The sequence below is a fragment of the Rousettus aegyptiacus genome, unplaced genomic scaffold (assembly GCF_014176215.1).
Source record: "Rousettus aegyptiacus isolate mRouAeg1 unplaced genomic scaffold, mRouAeg1.p scaffold_m13_p_7, whole genome shotgun sequence".
NCBI lineage: Eukaryota > Metazoa > Chordata > Mammalia > Chiroptera > Pteropodidae > Rousettus > Rousettus aegyptiacus.
Genome location: NW_023416310.1, coordinates 26,836,344 through 26,857,732, shown reverse-complemented (window position 1 = coordinate 26,857,732; position 21,389 = coordinate 26,836,344).

The window sequence follows — 21,389 nt, the reverse complement described above, 5'->3', positions numbered from 1 at the left end:
AGTGGTTAGGCCAATTTGCATTCCCACCAGTATTATGTGAGAGTTCCTATTTTCCATATCCTTTTCAACAATCAGAATTTATTTTCTGCTAATCTTATGTGTGTGAAATGATCTCTCATTGTGATTTTAATTAGCACTCCTTGATTGTACTGAGGCTGAAGCTTTTTGGCTATTCAGGTTTCTTCTTACATGAATGATGCATTTTTCTATTTGGTTGTTTGTAGTTCTCTATTCTAAATAATAATCTTCTGATCGTTGTATATAATGTAAATATCTTCTCCCAATATATTGCTTTGCTATTTATTAATTTTGTTTATGGTGTCTTTCATTCCACAAAGTTTTCCATTTTGATATCACGTTTTTTTCAGTCTTTTCCTTTATGATTTCTGCATGTGTGCGTGTGTGCCTGTCTCTATCTTCCTAAAAAATCATTTCTTACTTTTTGGTCATAAATATATTTTTCTATGTTTTTTTTCCAAATAGTTTTAAAGTTTCACTTTTATTTTAATTAGTAAACTTTATTTTTTTAGAGCAATTTTAAGTTCACAGCAAAATTGACTAGAGAGTACGTAGTTTCCATATACTCCCTGTTCTCACACATGTATCTTGCACCAGAGTAATATATTTGTTATGACTGATGAACCTACATTAATAGATTTTATCATGAAAAGTCCATAGTTTACATTAAAATTCACTCTTGGTGTTGTCCATTCTATAGATTTTTGACAAATAAATAATGACATGTATCCACCACTGTAGTATCGTATGGAATAGTTTCAATGCCCTAAAAATCCCCTGTTCTCTGCCTTTATTGATTTGCTGTATTCAATGTCATTTATTTTGGCTCTAATTTTTATAATCTTTGTCTTCCTACTTTAGATTTGCTCTTCTTTTAGTAGCTTCCTAAGGTAGAAGTTTGTTGATTTTAGATCCTTCTTCTTTTCTAATATATACATTCAACGCTATAGATTCCTCTCTAAGCACTGCTTTCACTACATCCACAAATTTTGATAATTTTTATTTTTATTTTTATTTAGTTTAACATATTTTTTAATTTCCCTTTAGAATTTTTCCTTGACCCATGTGTTACTTAGAAGTGTGTTGTTTAATCTCCAAGTATTTTGGGATTTCCTAGCTCTCCTTCTGTTATTGATTTCTGGTTTAATTCTACTGTGGTGTGAAGACAGATAATCTATGAATTTTATTCTTCTGTATTCGTTAAAATGTGTTTTGTAGCCCAGAATGTAGTCTATCTTGGTGGATGTTCCATGTGAGCTGGAGAAGAATGTGCTTTTGTTGGATGAAGTAGTGTATAGATATCAATTACATCCAGCTGATTAATGGTGCTATTGAGTTCAACTAAGTCCTTACTGATTTTCTGCTTACTGATCTGTCCATTTCTGATAGAGGGATGTTAAAGTCTCCAGCTATAATAGTGAATCTATCTATTCCTCCTCGCATTTCTATCAGCTTTGTCCTCATGTATTTTGATGCTCCACTGTTAAGCAAATGCACAATAAAGATTATTATATCTTCTTGAAGTAATGACCCTTCATTATGTAATGTCTGTCTTTATTCCTGATAACTTTCCTTGCTCTGAAGCCTGCTCTGTCTGAAATTAAAACAGTGATTCCCACTTTCTTTTGATTAATGTTAATTTGGTATATCTTTCTTCATCCTTGTAATCCATATGTGTCTTTATATTTAAAGTGGATAGACAACATATAGTTGTTTATTATAGACAACATATAGTTGGGTCTTGTTTTTAAATCTACTCTGACAATCTCTGTCTTTTAATTGGTATATTTAGACCATTGATGTTTAAGTTGATTATCGATAGAGTTGAATTAATATCTACCATACCTGTTACTGCTTTCTATTTTTTTCCTTGTTCTTTGCTCCTATTTTTGTCTTCCACACTTTTTCTGCCTTTCGTGGTTTTAATTGAGCATTTTTTATGATTTTATTTTCTCTCCTTTCTTAGCATATCAATTTACTTTCATTTTTACTTTTTTTTAGTGGTTACCCTAGAGGCTGCAATATACATTTACAAATAATCCAAGTCTGCTTTCAAACAACACTATTCCACTTCATGGTTAGTCCTAGTACCTTAAAATAACAAAATATCTCTAATTTCTCCCTCTTGTCTCTTGTATTACTTATATTGCTGTCATTCATTTCACTTATATATGTGTACATAAGCATATATACAAAAATATAATGAAATCCATTGTTGTTATTATTATTTTGAACAAATTGTCTGTTAGATAAATTAAGAATTAAAAAAATATTTTTAAATTTTATCTTGCTTATTTATTTTCCAGTGTTCTCCCTTTCTTTATATAGATCTGAGTTTCTGACCTATTTAATTTTCTTTCTCTCTGAAGAACTTTTAACATTTTTTTCAAGACAGGTTTACTGGCAACAAATTCCCTCAATTTTTGTCTGAGAAAGTCTATTTCTCTTTTACTTATGAAGAATAATTTTGCAGAGTACATGATTCTAGGTTGGTGAGTTTTTTCCTCAATACTTTAAATATTTTACTCTACTCTTTTCTTGCTTGCATGGTTTCTGAGAAGTCAGATATAATTCTTATCTTTGCTCCTCTATAGGTAACGTATTTTTTCTCCACAGGTTTCCTTCAGGATTTTTTTTTTTTATCCTTGATTTTCATAAGTTTGAATATGGTATGCCTACATGTAGTTTCTTGGACATTTATCCTGCTTGTTGTTATCTGAGCTTCCTGGATCTGTGGTTTGATATCTGACATTAATTAATTTGGGAAATTTTCAGTCATAATTGCTTCAAATATTGCTTCTGTTCCTTTCTCTCTTTATTATCTCTTCTGATAGTCCCATTACATATATGTTATATATTTTGTAATTGACCTAAAATTCTCAGTCTGTTGTTTTTGTTCTCAGTCTTTTTTTCTTTTCAGTTTGGAAATTTTTGTTGTTATATATTCAAAAGCAGAGATTCTTTGCTCAGCCACATCCACTCTACTAATGAGCTCATTAATAGCATTATTCATTTCTACTGAAGTGTTTTTGATCTCTAGCTTTCTTCTTGATCCTTTCTTAGAATTTCCATCTGTTTACATTAGTCATCATTATGCATCTGTTCTTGCATGTTGTCTACTTTTTCCATTAAAATCTTTAGTATATTAATCATAATTTAAAAAAAATTCCTGTCTGATAATTTTAACATTCCTGCCATATCTAACTCTGGATCTGATGCTCGTTCAGTATCTTCAACTTGTGTGTTTTTTTTACTTTTCGAATGCTTTTCTGTTGTTATTAAAAGATGGACATGGCACACTGGAAAATGAACTATGGTAATAAGACTTTGGTAATATAATGGTAGGGTATTGGGGGAGAGGGTAAGTGTTCTATAGTCCTATGATTAAGTCTCAGTCTTTAAGTGAGCCTGTTCCCCTGGACTGTGAACTTCACCAGTGCTCCTCAGAATCCCCCAAACCCTTAGGTGAAAAAAGATGGAAAGAAGGGGCTAAATTGTGTATTTCTATTCTACATGAAAGTCCAGAGTGAGCTGGAGTTGGGTGTTTCCCTTCCTCCAGGTAGGTTAGGCTCTGGTATAATTTTCTCCTGATGGCAGGACTTGTTAAGTAGCACAAACTGCTTTGGTGTATTTGGTGCATTTAGTGTATTTCAAAATAGTTTCTTTTGTCCTTCCTGTCTTAGAAGGACCAGCGGAATTTTCTCCAATACTCCTGGAAGTGACACTCACAAAAGTGTGAGGCACCCCTTAGGTTGTCTACACTTAGCCTCCAGCAATTTAGCAATCACAGTTTAGGTTTTCCTACCTTTGTACTCATTCCCACAGAGGTTTCTGCTCCAATACATGTGATTCTCTACATCCATCTGTCTCTAATTTGGGGGGCAGCAGTTTGCCCTTAGTCTTGACTTTTCTGACAGATTTAAGAAGAGTTGTTGGTTTTTCAATTTGTTCAGCTTCCTACTTACTGTTACAGTGGTTTGAAGATTCTAAGCTCCTTATATAGTGGCCCAGAAACTAGAAATCTAAAGTTTAATTTTTTATATTTAGCTCTTTAGTAGAACTGGAATTAAATTTTGTGCATGATGTAATATAGATATCAACTATTATTTTATTTTTATATGGTTAGCCAAGTGGTACAACACCAATTATTAAATAGTCCATTCTTTCCACACTTATTTTTCAGTGCTACCTTTATAATATATCAAGATCCTATATATATCTGAATGCATTTCTGAGCTTTCTATTTTATTCTATTGTTCTTTCCATCTTCTTCCATACTAAGGCCATACTGTTTTAATTAATATATTTTTATAATAATAGTTCTAGTTTAATATGCTGGCAATCAATTTACTGAAAGCTATTTTTCCATTTTTAATAGCTTCATTGAGTTATAATTTACATACTATAAAATTCACTGAATGTAAGTGTACGATTCAATGGTTTTAGTAAATTTATAGAGTTGTGCAATCACCACAATTCCATTTAAGAACATTTCCATTACCCCATAGTTTCATGCCCTTTTATAATTAATCCCCACTCATACCCACCACCACCCAAGCCCTAGGCGACAACTTATCTGTTCTTTGTCTCTATAAATTGGCCTTTTCTAGACATAGCGTATAAATGAAACCATACAGTATGTAGTCTTTCATCTGTGAAAGCCAATTTTTAAGTCGATCTACCTAATGTTCAATGTGTTAAACTTATATTTATTAATTTATTAAAAATTTTAAGAAATAGACATTTGACTATATTAAATAATATATTGTTGACTATATTAAAATATATTATTCTTCTTGAGCCTTTTCTCAAATAAATTTTATAGAGAATATACATATATATATAAATTACATTTTTCTTAGCAGCATTTGAAAAAATGTTTAATTTGCCAAAAGTAAACTTATGAGAAATATGCTCTTGAACATTTTAAAAATAGTCTTAGATATATTCACGTATAAATTTGATCTTTTCTCATATACATTGCTTTCATTATTGTGTTCCCTAGGACCGCCAGTATAATCTTATGTAAGAGGAGCAAAAGAAGCCATCCATGTCTTTTTCTTGATATCAAAGGAAATTCTCTAAACTTTAGATATTAAGTAAGATATTATGGTAGATTTTAAAATGATACTCTTATCAGATTAAAACAGGTCCTTTCTATTTCTAGTTAGATAAACACTGTTTTATTATTTTATTTTATTTTATTTATGAAAAAGTATTGGATTTTATCAAATGTTTTCTGCATGTGAGGAGATGATCAGAAGTTTTTTCTCTTTTAATCTGATAAGTGGTCACTTACGTTGATATATCTTCTGCTATTGAGTGATATATCCCTGCAATAAACCCTACTTGATCAAGACATATTCTTGCTTTTAAACACTTTTATGTTCATAAGTTTTACATCCATGTTCATAAGAAATAATGCTATGTGACTTTCTATTCCTTCCTTCCTTCCTTTCCTTCCTTCCTTCCTTCCTTCCTTCCTTCCTTCCTTCCTTCCTTCCTCCCTTCCTTCCTTCCTTCCTTCTTTTCTTCCTATCTCTATTATTTTATGTTATCCTACTATCCTTATCCAGGTTTATTACCAAATTTAAACTAGCTATATACAACAAGTTAGTTAGCTTTTTCTAACTTTCTATTCTCTGGAACAGTTTGTTTTGATGATGAACTTAAGTGCTGATTCAATTTATTTAATATTGATAATATAATATAATATTAATGTTAGTAAATTTCCTTGAGTCAATTTTGCTAATTATACATTTATCTAAATTTTCAACCCTAATGTCATCAAGTTGTCCATACTTTAAGATTTAAAAATTTCTACCATATCTATAGTTATGTCCTCTTTCACCATCCAATATTATTATTTTTATGTTCTGTCTATTTTCTGCTTAATCTTCTAATCTGATAGAGATATACTAAACTCTCCTGAAATCTTTTATATAAAAATTTTTCTTACAATTATGTCAGTTTGTACTCTATATATTTTGAGACTATTTTATTAGGCACATACAATTTCATCATAATAACTAATTTTTGTTCTTTTCATTATGAAATGTTTCACTTTATTTCCATTTACACATTTCCCTTAAATTATATTTTGTCTCATATGAATAGCTATTTTGATAAGTATTTGCCTTGTATATATGTGCAACTTATTTTTGAAAATGAATAGTATCAAACTATACATACAGTTCCGCACCTGGCTTTTACAAAAAATATATATATTATTAGGAGACAATTACATGCACATAGAAAATGCAAAAGAAATATATGTAGGGTTAATAATTATAAAGTGTACATCTGTGTAACCGCCACTCATATTAAGAAATAGAACATTGCTAGCAACCGGAGGCTCATGTCTGCCTCTTCTTAATCATCAATCCCCTCCCTCCCTGCAGAGGAACCATTATCTTGACTTTTGTGATATTCATTTCCTTGTTTTTCTCTACAGGTTGCCTCCTCTGAATGCATCTCTAAACAATAAAGCTTAGCTTTACCTGTTTTTAAATTTGATATTCATGAAATCATATTGTATATATTCTTTCGTGCCTTGTTTTTATTTTTATTTTTTGCTTAATATTATATTTTTAAAGATTCTTCATGATGTTGAATGTAATGCTTTTTCCACTTACAATAGTATGCTATATATGCTAATGGTATAGTATACAATCTATATGCTATAGAAATCTTAGAGATTGTTCTATAGCACTGCATGTCAGAACAATGGTATAGTCAACCAGGCAGGGTCAGAGAGAAGTCCTGTGAGAAACCGGAGAACAGACAAGGGGAGTGGTAGGTGGGGGATTTCAGAGAATCTCATGGATTCCTCTTTTTTTTTTTTTAATCAACATGTAATATCCTATTAGTTTCAGGAGTACATCATAGTGATTCAAAATTTATACACATTATGAAATGATCCCCGTGATAAATCTAGTTACCATCTGACATCATGCAAAGTTATTACACTATTATTGACTATACTCTCTATGCTGTACATTACATCTCCCCCATCCACGCCACCGACTAATTTATCTTGTAACTAGAAGTTGGTACCTCTTAGGCCCCATCTATTTCACCTTCCCCAGGGCCTACCCCTGCCTTCTCTGATAACCACCAGTTTGTTTCCCGTATCCATGAGTCTGTTTCTGTTTTGTTTTTTAGATGCCACATGTAAGTGAAGTCATACAGGATTTCTTTATCTGTCTCACTTACTTCTCTTAAAATAATACCCTCTAGGTTCATTCATGTTGTCACAAATGGCAAGTTTGTTCTTTTTATGACTGAGTAATATTCTACCATATATATATATATATATATCACATCGCCTTTATCCATTCATCTGTCAGTGGACACCTAGTTTACTTCTGTATCTTGCCTATAGGGGTGCAGATATCTCTTTGAATGAGTGTTTTCATTTTCTTTGGATAAATACCCAGAAGTAGAATTGTTGAATAGTTTGGTAGTTTTATTTTTAATTTTTTGAGGAATCTCCATACTGTTTTCTATAGTGGCTTCACCGTTTAACATTCCTACCAACAGTGCACAAGGGTTCCTTTTTCTTCACATCCTCGCCAACATTTGTTATTTTTTGTCTTTTTGATAATAACCATTCTGACAGATGTGAGGTGATATCTCATTGTGGTTTTGATTTGCATTTCCCTGGTGACTGCTGATGTCAGTTATCTTTTCATGTGCCTGTTGGCCATCTGCATGTCTTCTTTAGAAAAATGCCTCTTTAAGTCCCATTTTTAATTGATATTAAGTTGTGTAAATTCTTTGTGTATTTTTGGATATTAACCCCTTATTGAATGTATGATTTGCAAATATCTTCTCCCATTCCATAGGTTGCCTTTTCAATTTGTTGATGGTTTCCTTCATTGTGCTATGGATCCCTCTTAACGGCCAAAGCTGTCTGTGGATCATTATAGCTCTGGAGGCATTGGCTGTTATTCTATCAGTAATATCTCATCTGCCATGTGTCTCCCTTCTACTCCATGGGTGGACTGGGAAGTTGCTTGTCTCATGGAGACAGGGTTGACAGGAAGAGAAGGAACATTTACTTGCCTTTCTTCCAATGGCAGTACAAGTGTGGAATATTTTTGTTTCTTCACTGTTAATAACATAACAACCTATTTACATTTATCACCACTTCTCCTACATTACAGAACTCTCTTCCCTTCCCCCAAGTCATCAGAGAAACATTAGAGTAATACTCTTTTCTCAGTTAACCTTTCCCTCCAGGATAGTTTATTTTTGAGAGGAAATATTTGATAAAGCTCAGAGTAATTTTAAAGACATGATTTGCCATGTTAACACTTGTCACTTATCATATGCACTTCAGTCCGACCTCCTTGCCATCCTGTTAACCTTCAGAGGCAGCGTTAAAGCAAGCCATTTGCAGTTGCCCTGTGAAAACTCTGCATTTAAATTGCTTTTCCTCCCTTCCCCAAATTTTCCATAACTATAAATAAATTTAATTACCATTCCAAGAAGTGTAAGCAAATCTTCTATTACATTTTTTAAATCTTTTATCTCCGTCTTGTCCCTCCACCAAACACACAGTTTATCAGGCGGCCTCCCTGCTTGGAGTGTCACTCATCCCCTCTCAGCTCTCCTTCCGCTAATAAAAATCTGAGTCTGTTTTTCCCTTCTGCCCAACTGGGTTTCCTGAGAGTTTCAAGGGCCTACCCTGCAGACATGAGCATTTCTGTAGAAAAGATAGTGTGGAATTGCCTCTTTCGGACCCCCTCCACTGGCAGCATCCAAGATTGTGTCCTCGACGCACCACAAGTGCACATTTTCTTCTGCCCCTAAGAGGCTGGTCTAAACGACATCTTGAAAAGGCACACTAATAACAATTTACCTTGAAAGCTTTATTCTTCTCAAAGCACTTTGCCATGAATTATTTCATTTGTTCTTTTTTTCAATTAAAATCAACTATAGTCAGTATATAATACTGTTATCAACTATGCATTTTATTTGTTCTTGGCAAGGTTTTTAGACCGTAAGAGGGACAGGCATTTTTCTTACCCCCTAGATGCAGATGGGAAAATTAAGGCAGTTACACACGCACATGCACACACACACACCTGTCTCTACCTCCAGAGTTGCTTTTTTGACTACCACCCTCTATCCTTTCAGGTGATCTTATTCTCTCTTCCTTCTTTTGTCACATCAAAAGCTCCTCTGTAGTGACAGCAGTGGGGTTGAGAGTAGGAGCTGCTAGACTCCTTCTTCAGAATTGCTGGGGGCAAAGCAAATGTGTCTGGGTCTGTGTTCTGGTCTTTGGAGCTTTCTGTGCCTGCTGGTCCTTCCTTCGGTTTCCTTCCCAGAACCTCACTGCACCTGATTTCCTCAGATTCCCACACAGTGAACCAAGGGTTCAGTCTTACTTTATTCTTTCTTATCCATGCCACCCAGGGTCATACACCATCCCTCAAGTACCTCCCTCCTCAAGCCTAGGATTCTTATAGGGGTGATTTGGCTGCCTGACTGCCCACTCCTGGTCTTCAGGCACATAGCATGAACTGCCACTTCACCTTTGGGTCCTTGAACCCTGGAGTTGGTCCTTCCAGAAATGAGCAGGGAACAAGAGGAAGCTGAACATGTTGCTCACATGGGAGCAGGAAGACTCAAGCAAGAGAAAGACTAAGAAAGACCGGAGAGGATCCAGAACCTTTGATCTAGGCAGAGCAACAGTAGCAGAACAGGGGAACCATTCCAGATTGTCTGTTTACTAATGGCTGGCTGAGTGTAGGATAAACTCACGTATGGCATTCAGGGAAAGCTGTCAAAACTGCTATCTGCTCATAACTAATAATAACAATAATATGACAATAGTAATGATAAGAATTATCGTGTGCCAGGCACTCTTTTAAGTACTTTATATATAGCAACTTATTTAGTCCTCCAATAACTCAATGCAGGAGATAATATTATTATCTACATTTTACAGCTGGGAAAATTGAAACACAGAGAGGTAAGCAAATTTTCTAAGGCCACACAGCTAGTAAGTGGTACAGTAAGGATTTAAAATCAGGGATTTGGGCTCTACAGTCCATGCTCTTAAGTATCACACTTAAGAATCAGTTATGGCAAGACAAAAATTAAACCTAGGTTTGATGACTTTCTAACTTGGGATGCCTTGAGGACCTTATGCTAAGTAAAATAAGCTAGTCAGTCACGAAAGGACAAATGCCATATGATTCCACTTATATGTGGTTCCTACAGTTGTCACATTCATAGAGACAGAAAGTAGAATGGTGGCTGCCAATGGGCTGGAGGAGCAGAGAATGAGGTCTTAATGTTTAATGGCTATAGAATTTCAGTTGGAGAAGATAAAAGTTCAGGAGATGAATGGTGGTAATGGATGGCTGTACAACAATGCGATGGTACTTAATGCCACTGAACTGTACACTTTAAAATGGTAAAGTTTTACGTTATGTATATTTTGCTACATTTTTTAAAAAAGAAAGAAGTGACTTATTCAATAAGGGAATTTAAAATTGTCACACAGCACACAAAGGGCTGAGGTAGGGCAACTCCACAGTGTGTGATCGGTGGCTTGGTGACATTGTCAAGGACCCAGAGCCCTTCTATCTCTCTGCCCTGCCATTTCTGGGTGCGTATCTGGCTCTGCTCGTGGTCACCAGACAGTTGCTGCAGTTGGCACATCACATTTAGACATGGCAAATTATAGAGAGCAGAGACTGCTTCGTCCTGGGGAGGAAGGTTTTCTTAGGAGAGAAGAAACATTTCCCAGAAGGCTCCCAGCACACCTACCCACATGCCATCGACCAGAATTACATCAGCTGCCCCTGCCTAACAGGTCAGCGATGACCATCTTGGACCAATCAGCCCTTTGAAGCTGGGACCAGAACCAGCTTCCCCTGAAGCAGAAGACCACAAAGATTAAGGTGAAACCTGAAGAAAATAGGCTTTGTTAGAAAGATTGGGGGAGTAGGGGTGAGAGAGGATGTTGAAAAGAACCTCTATGACTTTGTAAAATAACACTTAATAAGATCATTTATTAGTCATGCTCACCATGATTGTGTCACACTCATTAAAATGTCTCATGAATACCTGTTCGATCAAGCTGTTTTAAGTTTTTTAAATCTATATATTGCAACACTATCTTTTCTGTAGCTCATTTGGTACAATCACCTTCTCATAACGGCTTAAAAATATAAAAGTAACTCAGGTTACCACTGCAACTTTCATAATACTCTATTAAATCTCTTTAATTAGAGAGAGTTTAGGGCACAGGAAGAAGGGAGAAGATACATGGAAGAGGTGAACCTAGATTAAACTGTCCTAAAGGAGCAATTTGCTGTCCCACCCAACCCCTGCTGCAGGCACACACAGTGGACCACAGCGGGTGAGAGTCTTGGCTACAGAGTCAGAGACTGGGTTCAAAACCTGGCTGGGACAAAACATGATCTGCTTGACTTGGGACAGTCTTTGTTTCTACATCGGTCCCTTCTGTAGGCCTACCCCAGCATCCATAACAGTTGTTGAAATGAGTCAAACACTAAGTTGTGTTACCCCCACAGGCTATAAGCTCCTGGAGGGCAGGAACTAGTTTGTTCATTGTTGAATCCTGAGTCCCTGGTCCAGGATACTTCACAGGGCAGGTGCTTACTACATGTATGTGCATCCCGGACCAATTAACAACCCATACATGGCTTTCATGGAACATTACTCTTGTGCCCAGCCTCATGCCAGGCTCTGGAATGAATTTCTCCCTGGAGATGCCAGAATCAGAGCTACATTTGGAAGGAAAAGCCCCTGAGGTATAACAACCTTGACTTCCATCAGTCTGTGTCTCCTGTGTAACCTACTTGAGCCCCCAACATGCCCGAGTGACTCCCTGCCCACTAACATTTAAGACTGGAGGTGAGCTTATTTAAACACACAAACAAACACCCAAATTGCTTTTCCTTCTTTTCTTTTCTCTGATGAAGAGAAAGTAGCATTCCAGGACCATTGTGTGTCCAAGATATCTCCCGAGACAATTTGTCAGTCTCATTTTCAGATGAGGCAAGTACTTACGCACATGACTAGGCCTACAGAAAGGTCTCTGGGAAGGAGGAGTGCAAGGCTCTGGCCGCGGTGAGCAGGGGTCAGAGTGTTGGCTGGGCTCCCGAAAATAGTCTTCATGTCTACAACTTTTTTTTTTTTTCCTGAGCCTATGGACAAGGCTAGACTGAATGTCTGGTTTACCTCCATTCCTCCCTCCAAGCCCACTCCATTTTTATATTGCTTGGAGGTTAATAGCCATGTCGTGTGGGGTCATAGAAGACATCTGTGTCTCAGATAATATGCTTACGGTGATTACCACACATAATTGACTGACCTTCTCTCATTCTTTCTCTGCTGCAGGCCGAGGCTGATAGGATGAAGCAAGCTACTAGAGTTTATTTTCCATCACACACCATTGTGCTGCTGTGCAAATATTTTAGCAAGCTTTGAATGAACCACCTTTTCAAGCTCAAGGTTTTCAGAGTTAAAATAGGAAGACATGACCAACCTAATATTATTAGATTTTTAAATCTGCTTTGGGCCACCCTGCTTGGAGCACTATTGTGGGTCTCCTGGAAAACCAGGTGTGAGCCACAAACAGGGCAGGATCCTCCTCTTCTACTTTATCCTCCCTCCTGTGCCTTGCAGGGAGTGGGGAATCATGATATTCCTCACTGTAGTGTTTGAGCCTTTAGAGAAAAATTAGCCCCTGGGTGCCCAACCGACACAGTTTCCCAAAGGGTAACCAGAGTCCAGCCTTTTGAAGTCAGCTCATCCCATATCACTGGCCGCACTCAGCCCAGCCACCAGCTCCTGCATCCACCTGCCATCACAGGGCCACTTGTGATGTTCTTAACAAAGAGCATCCTAGGCTCTAAGCAAATGGATCTCTCCTTCTGCAAAGACAGCTAAGACTCTTGATCCCAGGGAGAATGGAAAGCTAGGAGACTGAAATGAAAAAATTCCCCAAAGCAAACTTCAAAATGTTACATTAAGATTTTAAAACTTTTTAATAATGTTTTACCTTAGCTCTATTCCATCTATCTAGCAATTAATCCATCAGACTTCACACAATACACACCTACAGGAAACACGATTACAAGTCTTTGGGCTGGATTCCACTGTGAATTACTAATGTGTTAACACTTGGGAATTCCAAACTCCCTTGACTTTCAGCATCCCCTCTCTCCACCCGCCCCCCCTAAACAAGTTCTTCTGTGTCATGGAGGACAAGGCCGGGGCTCAGCAACTCCATGGGAATTTGGACCTGGCCCCAGAGATCCAACCAGAGTCTAACGCTCAATGGCACCACCTCCCCTAGATCTGAAATCTCAGTGTTTGTACTCTAAAACTCACGTCAGCTCCCCAAACCTCTACAGCACTCCATCTCAGGGGGATTAAATGGAAAGCAAGTGTCGACCAGAAAGTTTTCTGCCACAGTTTATCACATGAGTACTGCTTCAGTCATTTTAATTTGTGCAATAACTTAAATTCAGTTCTCGTTGCCACTTAGAGAAATCCACCTGGAATTATCAATTCACCAGCATTTCACATAAGTCATCCATATCTTCTATTGGTGGGGGGAGGGACCAAGGAAAAAGGCTGGAGGAAGGGAGAAAGATTGCAACTGCTTAACAGAAAAATTACACATATTCTAAACATATGGGTGATCTTTAGAAAATCTCAGCATCACTTCATAATTATATACTACAAGTTTTAATTAACTAAAGCTCTGCAAATCATAATGCCTTATTAAAATGCAATTAATCCTTTGATTAAAAAACAAAAAGCACAAGTATTTACAACAAAAACACAAGTAGAATAATTACAAATATCATGTACCCATTTCTTTTATTTGGGTGTCACTTATGATGTTGCCTGCTCCCTTCATTAATTCAAACACACACATTATCTCGCATCCACAGCAGCGTGAGTGACAGTGGCCACCAAACACACAGCACTATATCCTATTGATTTCGGCAAATCCTGAACAATGCCATTTGCATGCTTGTTTCTGTAATAATAAAGATATGCCATTCAGAATTAAAGCCCGGCCAGGCTAGTGGCAACTAATTGTGTTGTATGTAATGAGTGCAATTTCAATTTGATATCACCCTCAGCTTTTCTTGCCGCACTCGCTAAGTACTTTCAAGTCTTTGTGGGGAAATAATTGATTTTTTTGTGCTGTGGGCACAAGAAAATTATTATGATCTTTTGAATAATGCCAAAGAAAAGACCATGAATGATTTAAATTGGTATATGAAGAAGGCTTCGCTATGGACTGCGGCTTGACTGACATCCTGCTAATGCAGTATCTAGATTAGCAGTTTTTAAGGAAGCAGCGAATATGAAACTAGTAAAACAGAAAGCGTTGCTACCAAGATTGGGCAGTAGTGGGGTGTTGGCAGTGAGGGCTGTTGTTCCATTTTGTCTGTTGTCCAGGGAGGACAATTTGGGTGTTTAAGGCATGACACGATTACATAATTGCCTGGCCCTCACCAGCGAGAGTGTGTTTCCACTGATAGATGACACTTCTGAAAGGGACAGATAGAGAGGAGCAGGACTGCTAGCTCGACTGTGGTTCAGTCGGGTACACCCACCTGTGGTGGGCAGACTTAGTCTCTGGAACATGAAAGTTAGTTAGCATCTTTTTCTGACATTCAATTCCAGGAAGAAATTGGGAGTAGGGTGGTAAGGGAGCTACTTTATTTATTCCTTAAGCTTTCCATTAGGAACAACTGTTCAATCCCACTGAGAGCCTGACTTGGATCTAGCAGAAGAGCTAAAGTCCCCTTTTAACCTGGGATGATAACAAGAAAGGAAATCTAAACCGAAGTCAGGTTTCCTTTGTGCCCATGAAACCTCGGATTTGCAAACCTAACCAGGACAACTGGTCCCCCTCCCCTACCTCATGCTTCCCCATCTCCCAGCTGAGTCTTCAGCCCCCAGTGGGGGCAGCCTGGACTTTAACAACGAGAAAATAAGCACCTTAGAAGGATGGATCACCGATTCAAAACACAATTCCACCTTAAAATGCATCCACCTTCCAAATCTCATTCTTCAGAGGAGGGAGTGTTGTTAATTTAGTTGGTCATAACTAAATAGTTTCTAATCTGGAGCAGGAGGCTGCTGGGAATATTGGACAGTTTAAAGGTTAATCACCATTGCCTGGTTACACAAGTGAGGCAGAACTAATTCCTCCAAAGGCAAATGGCTTGCAGTTTTATCAGCAGTGCAGATTAGAAGTGTTAATATACAGAACAGAATGGACGCTTAAGGGCCGGTTTTCCCCTTATCGGCAAACTTTGCAACAGAACTCAGCTCCTGCACAACCTCTGCACTTCTATAATAAGGCCCCTTATTTTGCCTCTCGAGCAGAACTATCAAACAATCCTGTCCAAACCACTGCCACCAAAATCAGGGTATTACAGACCACGGCTAATTGGAAGATCACTATAATGAAGGAAAAGATAAAATACTTTGGCTGTTGGCCTAAAATGTGGATCAACACAACATAGGAAGCTATCTTGCTATGTCACATTCTAAGAGATTTACATAAACAATAAACTCAATCCAACTGCCTCCCCCCAATACATCTTTGTTTACAGTAAATGCAACCTAAAGCCAGACTAGGGGAGCCGGGAGAGGTACTTTACATAGGCAATATGATTAGGCCAGCAGTTTTGCAACTGTGCGGGAGAGCAGGGGATGTGTATATTTCTTCTGTCACAATCAGCAGGGAGAAAATGGTTTTTAATGTTCTCCACGCTTCCTATATCATAGATATTTAAATATTTGGACCACTTGATATGCTAAAACGCTTGTACCAACCATACAAATTGACTTCCATATTTCTGCTAGGGCTGCAGGAGCCCTTCCAGGGAAGGAGAAAGGAGAGAGCGAGGAAGGGGAGGGTTAAAAGTCTGCCAGAGGCTTGTACCCAACTGACTTGGTGGGTTTTCCTTTGGAGACAGGGGAGGAAGATGAATGCTGGTGTGAGGGGCTGATATTTTAAGAAAGAAAAATTAGAGACAACCAACCTGATCAAGTAGAGACTGAAATGTTTCTTAGATGGGAAATCTCTTACTATAACAAGAACAAACATATCAAACACGAAAGAAAGAGACTTTCTGGGGATTGGGAGGTGTGCACTAAAAGCAGATCCGCCCAAGTGATGCATCCTAAAGTCAGGTTTGTTTTTTCCCCAGATATACCAGGCAGCCTGGATGAACCCACCTCCCAAGCATTGTTAGTGATTCTTCATCTCTGGCTACTAGCTCTCCTCTGGACCCCCAAACACCTATCTTTCCTGAGCACTGGGGTAACTGAAAAGGGGGGGGGGGGTCCTGCTTGCTGGTTTCTGTCATTTTTTAAAATTCAATCTCTCATTCTTTTATTGTACAAGCTCCTGCAAGAAGGAGCCATGTCTTTTGTCTGAATGACCACAGCACCTGGAAGAGTGTTCCCATTAGGTACTTTGCAATTTATACCAACTGACTAACACATTCAATACACATTTATTGAATGCTATAGAGGGTCCACGCTGCCTATAAGGAATTAGCAAGCTTATAGGGGAAGGCCAAGACCAGCACCTGAGAATTCAGTCACTCTAGGAGATAAATGTGATGTGGAATTGTGGCAGTCAACTACACAGCCGAACAGAAAGTGCTTTGCGAGTTCAGGAGAAAGAAGTCTATGTGGTCAAAGTGATCAGGGGCTTTGAACTGGGCCTGTAATTCATTCACGTGTTTAGTCATTTGTTCATTGGACAAATACTTACTCTGCTCCTACTATGTCCCTAGCAATGTTCTAGATACTGAGCATGCAAAGACGAGTAGAACAAGGCCCCTGGTGTGAGTGGCCATGAGTGCTCCTCCACTGAAAGTTAAGGGTTACTTGTGCTACCTGTTTGCCATGATGAATGCTTCTAGGCCTTGCCCAGGGTTCACGCCTCTCTCTTCAGTTGGATTCCTTCCTGAAAGCTTAGCCTCAAACAGGACCATGTCTAATCAATGCAGGTAAACTTGCAGAGAGTCAGAGAAGGTCCACAGTTGCTATTAACCCAGGGTAGACTCTTAGAACTGGGCTTCCTCCCTGATTCCGTGATGCGTCTATCAGATATTTATGAAATGTCTATTAGGAGCCAGGCACTATGGCTACAAAAATTAATAAATAATAGTATTCTCTTACCCCAAAGAGCTCTCATTGTTTTGAGGAGGAGCACACATAAACAATGACAACATCAGTGTGGTACGGGTTCTCAAGTACAAGAAGACTGTGATACACCTTATGGAAAAATGAGTTTTGCTCAGGCCTGAGTTAGAGTGCTGCTGGCTGTGAGTTCAATCTTAATGAATCACCAATATATAGTAAATAAGATATCTTTAAACAGAAATGCACAAAAACAAAGTTATATACATAGACTCATTGATGAAAATTGTGACCAGAGGCTTATAGGAACCTAACTCCATTATTTCCCTTGGAAGCAATGGTTCAGTATCTATTATTCAGTGTTCAGACTTTATAGAACATAACTACTGCAAATAATGAGAATCTACCCTCAATAGGATAAGAGATCTGTGGAGTTAGGTAGAAGCCCTAGGCATTTTGGAGTCAGAATCCTCCAAAACTTGCAAGAAATACTTTGGTAATAGCTGCCCCTTTAAATAAAGACTCAGCATGCGTGGGGCTTTGGGAAACACTTACAAAAATGTTCTTTCTTTCTTTATTTTTTTAAAGATGTTCTTTTCCTATCTTTAAAGAAGAAGGCCCAAGATCTTGGCCTGTCTTGCCCCCGAGCCTGGTTATGTCCATTTGGGTGTCTCTGTCCAGTATTTCTAGAGCTAAAGGCTGCTATGACTCAGCCAGGCCCCTTTTCTCTCTTCCCGTCCTTTCTTGTGCCTTAGCCCAGGGACCCAGTTCTCTGCCAATTCTTTTTTTCTGAGGCCAATTTCTTGTCTTCCCAGACTTCCATGTGTAAACTGCCCCTGATTTTGTCTACTCTCTGCACCGGCTCTCTCCCTTAAGTGCCTGCTCCACTCAATGGGGCACATCCAAAGGCAGAGTCCAGCCCTCTCAAACTGCCCCATCCTTCTGCAATGGCCAGTGCCATGGTTTGAATCAGAGCACAAAGGCTACAAGAATCAGAAATGTAAAGAAAGGGATAATTACTAAAAGGATATGGAAGCATCTTGTCGAAATAAATTCAGGCCTCTTGGGAACTGAAACTGGTAATGAGGAAGCCACAGGGAGTCAAAAAGATTCCCCATTCCCTCTTTTTCTGTCTTTCTGCACCTGTCTTTCCTTCTTTCTATCCTCCTGCTCTCCTTTTGTATTTTTTCTCATCCTTAGCTTTTCTCTCCCGTGGTGCTTTATTCTCTTTGCAGATCATCTCGCTCTGCTTTTTCTGGCCCCCTCTCCCCTCTCCAGTTCTGGCTTACGTGTAGCTTGAGTTTGCTTGGCATTAATTCCAACTCCCATTCTATATGGCCATGATCTCAAATGCCCACTCCCAAGTACTCTTAGTTTGCATATGCAAAGGAGAACCTGATTGGCTGAGTTAACTAGTATATATCAGCTTCTCTTAAGTCAGGTGCCCACCCTTGGTCCAATCAGCTGCAGCTAGAGGGAGAGGAGGATAACATACAAAAAGTCATGACCATCTAACCTCCACAGAGGGTCTGTGGGGAGAATTTGGTTCTGAGAAAAGGGGACAGAATGCCCAAATATGTAATCTATAGTCATTTCATAACTCAGGCCATATTTGAAATATGAGGAAACTCTATGGTTGATAATGGGGATCCTTATTTAATTTTCTCTGTTGCCTCATTGTCTAATGAAGAGAGTGGGCAAGTCATCTATAAAACTTAACTTTGGGGTTTAAGACTGTCTTTTGGGAGCAAAAGTTCAGATCTCTGGCCCAACCCCTCCTCTCCTGCCTGATCTCTCCACTATTTTTTATCAGCACTTCAGGAGGAGAGACAAAATTAACAACCAATGACCATTACCTCCATCAGAGAGGCCTCAAGTGGGTTGAGGGCTTCCCAAGAGAGTGATGTCAGAAGTCCTACTGCACAGAGTTGTCAATCTAGGGAGATGGAGGGACAAGGCTGTGCTGATCAGCAGGCAGGAAGGAGTCTTTCAGAAGGTCTCTCTGAGAGAGGGAGACATTTACTCCAGTATGCTCCGGAGACCCAGAATCTGAATGTACAATGTATGTGGAAGGTAACTATTAATTTGTTTCACCAGTGATTCTACCCTACATGCTACCTAAATTATCACAAATTATAAGGTGGGATGCCTTGGAGACTTCTGTCTTTGGTATTCCTTGACTGAGGAATGAAAAAGTTAAAAGACAGACCCTGGAATAAAAATGTTTTGTTTTTGTAGTCAAAAAAATTTTAATGCTTATCAGCTTCATCAGACTTTCTCTACTGTAACATTGGGCAAATTTTGGATATGCAATTTATTCTCTTTTACCCACTTGCAGTTCTCAGATCACCCCACCCACTACCTGGCAGCATGATGAGAACCTGGAAGGCTCCCCCTGAGGGCAGTGGGGCAAGTGGTTACAGAGCCCGTGCCTTGGTGGGCTTTTTCCCTTCCTAGAGGAAAGCCCAGGGGGCTCTGAGACACTGAATATATCCTCAGAGCTCCTAGAATGGGGCCAGACCCTCTCCCTGGACTGTCTTTGGTGTGCGATGAGACTGTGCCTCTCAGTGACCTTTCAGGAAAGTGGAGTCAGCCTTTCTTTGCCGCACGGGACAACGAGAAACAGCTGAGCTAGAACCTGGCCAGTAGTAGACCCATTCTTGGCTCACCAGCAGCCACACGTGCAGCTTTCCCCACCTCGTCCTTTAAAAAATGTGCACAAGTACATATTACTCATTATATCAAATATAGAAAGTACAAATATGCAAAAAGAAAACAACCACTTGGAACCCCAACACACTGGATGGCCACTGTTAACATTTGGGTATATGTCCTTTTAAACTTTTTTCATACATATGCGTGATGTTTATTTATAAAAAATATGAATCATATTATGCAATGTGGTTTTGTAACCTACCATTTAAAATCTAGCAATATATTGTGAATATATATCTGGGGTAACATATCTGAGCCCACAGCATCGTTTAGAATGGTCGTATAGCCCAAACATGGTTGTACCTTCATTTATTAACCAACCCCATCAGGGGATGATTAGGGTTTCTTCAGCGCTCTGATGCTGTTATAAACAGCAGTGCAATAAGTAAGCTCACCTTTAAACACCATTTAGTTATGTCCTGTCACATTCCTAGAAATGCAATCACCGGCCTAAAGCATATATATTTGCTTATAACTTTATTGTATGCTGCCAAATTAAACCCTTCCCCCGCAAAGGTTACCAATTTATGCTGCTACAGCAGAGAAGGCCCATAACCCCACGCTCATGGCAACATTTGGCATCATCTCTGCTCCCACAGAACACATTTGGGAGGAGGTGAGTGTGGATGGAGGATCAGCTCTACCCCTAGCAAGTCATGGCTCTCCCTGGGACCCAAGTCTCCTTTGTAAAAGCAGCTGATGGGCACAATAATGAGTCCTCCAGACACTGGGGCCTGGGCCTATGGGCATCCCCAGACATGGTCTGGCCCCACCCGGAGAGTGTGGGCTCCTAACAATGACCAAAGTTCAGACCACTCCTGCGGCCTTGCCCCCGGGGTTGCACCCCGTCTCGCTTGTCTGGCCAATGTCCTATTGCTGTCAGGGCTAACAGGGCTGGCTGGGCTGCAGCAGGAGGCATTTGAAAAGAGAATTACTAACACGTGAATCTTTGCAGCTTCCTCATAGAGCTGTATTTTCACGCATACCCTTGTGGCTCCCTCCTTGGGTCCCAGTTGGCTTTCTACAGAAGGTTTATTGGAAGTTTGGAGCTTCCTTGTCAGTAAGTTTAGAAAAAAAAAAAATCTGTTAAATCACCCAGCAAGCCGCAGAGCTAATCAGAAACCACAGAACCTGGAGAAAACGGAACGAGGTAGAAAAGCAAATGGCCCCCACTGTTCCGTTGATCTATTTCTCCCTTTATGCTGCTCTTTCTTATCTAGCTCCACAAAACACAGTGTCTCCTTCCAGCTTGTGATGAGGATAGCTTTCCCGCCAATCTGCATATTATGGTCCACACAGACTTGAGTCTCCACAGGGAGGACGGTTGATTTATGGGGAATGGATCTTCAATCAGCTTCATTCCAGCCTTCTGAGGCTCTCCCTCTACTCCTGTTTGGTTCCTAATTCATTAATCTCCCACCTCCCCGCATTTGCCTGATCCGATTACTCTTACATATAAAATATGATTTTGCTCCTTTATG